Source organism: Balaenoptera musculus, chromosome 8 (genome assembly GCF_009873245.2).
Source record: "Balaenoptera musculus isolate JJ_BM4_2016_0621 chromosome 8, mBalMus1.pri.v3, whole genome shotgun sequence".
Taxonomy (NCBI): Eukaryota; Metazoa; Chordata; class Mammalia; order Artiodactyla; family Balaenopteridae; genus Balaenoptera; species Balaenoptera musculus.
The window spans coordinates 95288122-95294121 of NC_045792.1; the positions used below are offsets into that span (position 1 = coordinate 95288122).

The following is a 6000-nucleotide window of genomic DNA, read 5'->3' on the forward strand; positions in this document are numbered from 1 at the left end:
AGCCCATGTACAAAAGTTCTGAGAAGTCAACATACATCATTAATATTTCCCATGACAAATTAATATGAAAATTCAAACATGTTTCAAGAAATCAGCTCTGAATATAGATATAAAGGAATTCTGTCAAAGGTTAGAGACCTAAAACTTTAATCCCTTCCTTTTCTCCCTTTCAATACTAATTAAATACAAAAGACATTGGCAATAAAATACTAAGGATACAAAATTTAAAAGCACATTAATATAACCTTAATGTATTTCCTCAAAAAAAGCTTTAGCATTCACTGTCTGCAGGATGAAAACGTTAATATTACCCTGAGAGGTTTCATTTTTATCTAAACAGTTAAATGTTTTTCTCACCCTTCACCGAAGCAAGTTTCTACATTTCATTTCTAATTGAGGTTATTTCATAAAGAGCAGTCAATTCTAAAATTTAGGGTACTCTATCTTTTGATATGCTCATAAACATAGGGACTCCCAATTATCTATATGTCATTTTACCTTAGTCCAAATAGGTGAGCAGAGTCTATTAAGAAGGCCAGAACTCAAAGTTCTGAGTTTTAAACTTCTGGGTTATTTTTACACAAAAAATATTTCAGTGCACTCCTCTAGATTTGAGTAGTCATTTCCTCATGCATCCCTCTAAATTAGAAAAACAAAAATGATACACACACGTACCTAATACTAATGCATACAAGTATGTCTTTTTCACTTTGAAACAAGTTTGAAAGGTTTAGTAAGTAAGAATTTTTCAGAAAGTTAGCAGGATCAGTCAAAACAATCAAAATATTAACTGTGACATCTGTTACTCTGTGTGTTAATAAGAGTCTATAGAAGAATCCGGGAACTTAAATAATCACTAAAATCAACTACTTCACATCAATGGTGAAATGAACAAAAACTTTAACCAGGGGATACACATTTCACAGGATCTACAAAAGGAAAAATGATCTTTTTTTTGAATTAAGGGAAACTGCCTAGGTAGCATTTTTTAAACAAAGCTTCAAAACTGTAACAAAGAGCTTTTTGGTAACCACAGCAGTATTTAAAAAAAAATTCATAAAGTGTTCTGGGTGCACTTTTAATGCACTCATTTCCCAAATGATATGGAGAAAGTTAGTATTTTAAAGACAGAAGCTTCTGTCCATGTATTAATTAGCCACCTATCTCAACAACTTAACATCTGCATGGTTTCTGACAATTTACAAAGAACTTTCACATGTATTATCTCATTTGATCTTATTGAGAAAAAAGTACAGTATTATTCCTAAAAAACAAAATTCAAAGCAGATTCATCAAATTTTCTACACATTCCCAAGTTTTTAAACTTTGACATAAAACTTTACAAGCCACCACAGTAGCATGATATTTCCAGTGATAAATCAATTCACCTAACACTAACAGACTTTCAAAGGACATGTGCTATAAATGCTACAAAAATACTTTCATCTTTATGCAGTTATTGTTAAGTGTTACTAAGGGACATATCAGCAATGACCCATACCCACAGACAGAACTTTACTTCTAGCTCAAGAATCTGTCTTTGGAGGCCAACTCAAATACATCAACCATATGTATTTATAACGCTGAGCGCCTAAGAATTTATCTATTAGGATCACTGCCCATGGATTGGAGGAAAAAAACATAAAAAGTCTAAAAATTTTTCCATACAATATCTCCCTTTCCAATAGTTCAAGTACTCTATATCCCACTTGTATTAACATTACAGGGATGACCATAAAGCCTAAAGTCCCAAGTCATACCAACTACTTTTGTTTATAGCCATCCATTGCACATAATTTTTAAAAATGTGTTCAACACCCCACTCACCAATATGAGAATAACTCCTCTTCAAACTAAAATAATTCTAACAGCACTCTGTACCTCAGGGCAGCATCCTTAAGCTATCCACAATAAGCAATCTACTTTGTGTAATATTGTAAGCAGGTAAAAAGCAGTCAAAAATTTGTTTCAAATGGCAAATGGAATTTTTCAATGGACTTACTCAAAATCTTTCTGGAACTTTAAGGTGTTAATCCTGTTGCTTAGTTGATGCTAAGTAGAGCTGTAATAAGTAGCAAGACCCTCAAAATTCATAGATTTCCTTTATCTTGCTGCAGCACCTCCTGCTGGATAGCATTTAGAGTTCTTCATGTAAGCAGAAGAAGAGTATTTCTGATGCAGCTCTTTCCAGATGACTGAATGGGAAAAAGGATGGACCCTTCACAGCTAAAAGAAATAGGGCCCCATCCATCACTTATACCTCTTAAAAATAAAATCTGGCATAGGCAGGAGTCTTAATTTATTACTTTTCCAGTTCCATAAAGACCTGCCTGAGTTCAAAGTGCAACATGTTTAAATAAAGCTTGCAAATTTAGCTAAAAACTATGCTAAAAAGCCTTCAGAAGCACTCAAGCAAAAGACTACTAAGACCATCCAAGCAATGCCAGTCATACTGCAAACACTATTATGCTAAGACAAGCAAAAGTATGACATAAAGAAAAACACCTGGAATATTTTTAACATGTTAGCCAAAAGTTTGTGTTTTGCGAATTTTCTGCACTATTACTATGCTCTTCATTTAAGGATAGTTGTATATCTACAAAAGTTTTAAGTGCAGAAATTTTTTTCATAAACATGAGCAAAACTGCACACAAAAATTTCCTCTTTGCCATCAAAAGATGTGTCCTGAGATTTTAAAATGCATTCTTCAGACATTTTAAACAGCCCTTAATAAGCCAGTTTTGAGCCCACGATGTAGATTCCATATACAGAGACAGAAAAAAAGAATAGAAAAGAACTTACCAAAATCAAAATGAATAATAGTATTTCCAGTAAAAATGTAGTAACAGTTTCCTACAACGCTGTGAAACCAAGTAAATTGTGAAACTTAAAAAAAAGGGGGGGACGAGGGGGAGAGGGCTAGTCTTCAAAAACCAAAAGAAAATCTGACCTATTTATTTCCACTGCCCAAACGTGAGTGAACATCAGATGTAAACAAACAACATAAACACTGAAAAGTACACTTAGATGTCATAGCCCCAGTTTCAGTCCCCTTATCAGGCCCTCAATGAAGCTACAGATGTTGGTGAGTAACCTGTCTAAAAGGAGATATTCAAGCTCTGTGCCCTAAAGAACCCCTAAAAAGTGTGCCTATGAAAAGGTTTCCTAGAGTGCATAACTGCTTAAAAAAAAAAAAAATTTCATCAGCCCAAATTAATCTGTTTCTAATATTCAGCTATCAATTATTAATATATAAATGTTCTTCCTTCTCTAACGTCCCCACCTCAAGCATCTACATTCCTGACACCTACTATTAACAAAAATGCACAGCTCGCACCCCAGTTATGGGGCAAATCTTTGAAATCCAAAACACAGTCACAAAGTTCACTGTCAAGGCCAGTGCTGAGGCCCGCATACACCCGGACCTTAACTCACATTTGAAATTCTAGAAAGCCATACTTGCAGAGACATCATTTAAAAACAACACAATGTGGACGTGAAAAGTAAGAGCCTCTACTTCAAGACCTAAACAAAGAATATTTCAACATATGACCGGAATATGATGACACCAGATTCACCAATAAAAACAAAACCTGCCTACCATTAGCAGCCGTACCCCTCATCTCAACAACTCAACTACTTAGAAATCACTCTCAGCACATCTGCACCCCACAACCGGCGTGTGGCCTTCTCCGGGGGTGCAAGTCACAAAGTTGAAAGGAGACATTCTTCCCCCGGTGCCCAATCTCGACATCAACCCCTCCCCTGCCAGGGCCACCTTGCTGCTACCCACCATCGCGAACGTGGTCAGGGGAAAAAAAGAAATCCTAACAGCACCGCTCAGCAGAATAAAGAGACCAAAGAGAGGATGACGAGAAGTGTTGGGAACTGCGTGCACGACGGGGCTGGACCAAACGGAAAGAGTCCCACTCCGCGCGCCCCTCCCCCCGGCGGGGGCGCGGGCGGGGGAGGGGCGGCTGCGGCCCCTCTTGGAGCGGCCTGGCGGCCCCGGCCGGCGCAGGGTCCCGGGGGCGCCCCGCGGCCGCGGGATGCGGGGGCGAGTGCGGGAGGACCGGCCCCGGGGTGAGGGGTGCTGGCATACTCTCCGGAATAACAAGTTGCAGAAGAAGAAGAATAAGCGGAATTTCCCCAACGCTGCTCCGGCCACCCAAGACAAATGCACCAACACACACATACACACACACACACACACACACACACTCGGGCCCGGCAGCGTCAGCAGCCGCAGCTTTTTTTTTTTTTTTTTTAAACCAGATCCCTCAGTCACCAAACAAGATGGTTTTCAAAAAAAAAAAAAAATTAAATAAATAACCATAATAAAAACTTCCCCCCGACATCATCCTGGGGGGAGGGGGTAGTGAAAGAGCCCCGGCGACCATCCCTGGGCGGAGGGAGAGCCCAAGGGGGCGGACGAGGCTCCGCGCCCCCCGCCCCCACCGGCGGCCCCCTCCCCGGCCCCCCGCCGGGACAATGTGACGCCCCCTCCCCGCCACCCCCGGTGCGCCGCCTCTGTCACCCGCTCCGGCCCAGCACTCAGCGCCCAGGCTCCCGAGGCTGCTCATAAACTTACTTCCAATTTATCCTGGGGAGGGGTGGAGGGCAGAGGGGAGGAAGGGGGAGACAAGGTTTTTCCATTGTCTTTTTTTTATGGGGGGAGGAATAGGAAGGGCACGCAGGGGGGCGCCCCGAAGGGGAAGTTATTGCTCAAATCTCAAGTTGACTGAGGGGGTCCTGCCGAGAACACCCCCCTTTCCCTCCTCCCTCCCACACACCCCTCCCCTCCCCCTCCCTCCCCCCCAAAACAAACTCCAAGCAAGCAGCCCCTGTACCTCCCAGAGACAAACACCAGAGACAAGACAGAGAGAGAGAGAGAGAGAGACAGAGAGAGAGAGAGAGAAGGAGGGAGGGGGGAGGGGGAAAGGGAAGGGGGGAGGGAGGGGAAATAGAGCTACTCCAGAAAAAAAAAGAGAGGAGAGTGAGGAGAAGAGAGAATGGAAAAGCTGGGATACTGCACCCTCCTGCTGCTGGCTGGCTGTCCCCCCTGGCAGCTGGAGGCAGGAACTCTGAGCAGGAGAAGCAGGAGGAGGAGGAGGAGGGAACTCTTCTTCATGGGGAGGGAGGGAAGAAGCTGGAGCTGCTGCTGCTGCTTCTGCTGCTGCTCTGGGCCTCTCGCACTTTTTAGATATTAGTGTGTTAAGATGGTAGGTTGTTCCCTTCTCCCTCCTCCTCCTCCTCCTCCTCTCCTCTTCTCCCCCTCTCTCTCTCACTCACTCTCTCTCTCTCTCCCTCTCTCTCTGGGCTGTTTCTTTCCTCCTCTTCCCCAGGCAAGGGGGGGTGGGGAGGAGGGGGTGGGGGGAGGAACTGGATCCTCCTCCTCCTCCAGGAGAGACACACAGGCCCCGGGCCGGAATGTGGGGGGAAAATCAGAGCAGCAGGAGAGAAACTGTGGGAGACAAACAAGCCCAACTCTTCATCCTCCTCCTCCTCCTCTCAGCAGCAGCAGCGAGCACCACCAGCCCATTCACCACCCGGCCCCGGGCCGCAGCACCTCCGCCGCCTCAGCCCGGGGATCCCTCCGCCCAGGCCCAGACACACTCGCCCGCGCGGGAGCCCGCCGCGCGGCCCCGCCGGCCCGCCGCCGCCGTGCGCGTCCCCGCCGCTCCCGAGAGCCGGGCGAGAGGGACTGGGGCTGGGAAAGCGGGGACGAGGGCGGGGGGAGAGGAGGCGCCGGGGTAGAGGGGCACGGCGGGGAGGGAGGGGGCCGCCGGGCGGAGTTGTACGGCGGCCGGCCCGGGCCCCCGCGCCTCCTCCCATGGCTTCCGGGGCGCACGGTACCCCCCGGGGGCGACGGGGCGGCGGCGGGAGGGGCGGTGGGGGCCCGCGGCGGCGCTCGGGCGGGCGGACTACTTGACGTGTCGGTGCGGCGAATTTATTTCACTTTGCCTAAGGAACGGGGTGTGCTGCGGTCCCCATTGCCTA

General features: G+C 46.0%; 1 protein-coding gene across 14 annotated transcripts in view; it reads right to left on the minus strand.

Moving 5' to 3' along the window:
* The window catches only part of PHF21A (PHD finger protein 21A), a 202229-nt gene extending 196661 nt beyond the window's left edge, over positions 1 to 5568 (minus strand). For 10 of the 14 annotated variants that reach the window (XR_005021052.1, XM_036862480.1, XM_036862475.1 and 7 more), the window contains exon 1: positions 5036 to 5568. The gene's annotated coding sequence lies outside the window, so the exon portion shown is untranslated. Of the gene's footprint in view, positions 1 to 2002; positions 2227 to 2802; positions 3864 to 4850; positions 4870 to 5035 lie in introns of those variants that run through there. The other 4 variants (XM_036862469.1, XM_036862471.1, XM_036862473.1 and 1 more) reach the window with 4 other exon arrangements.
* Between the last annotated feature and the right edge of the window lie 432 nt (positions 5569 to 6000).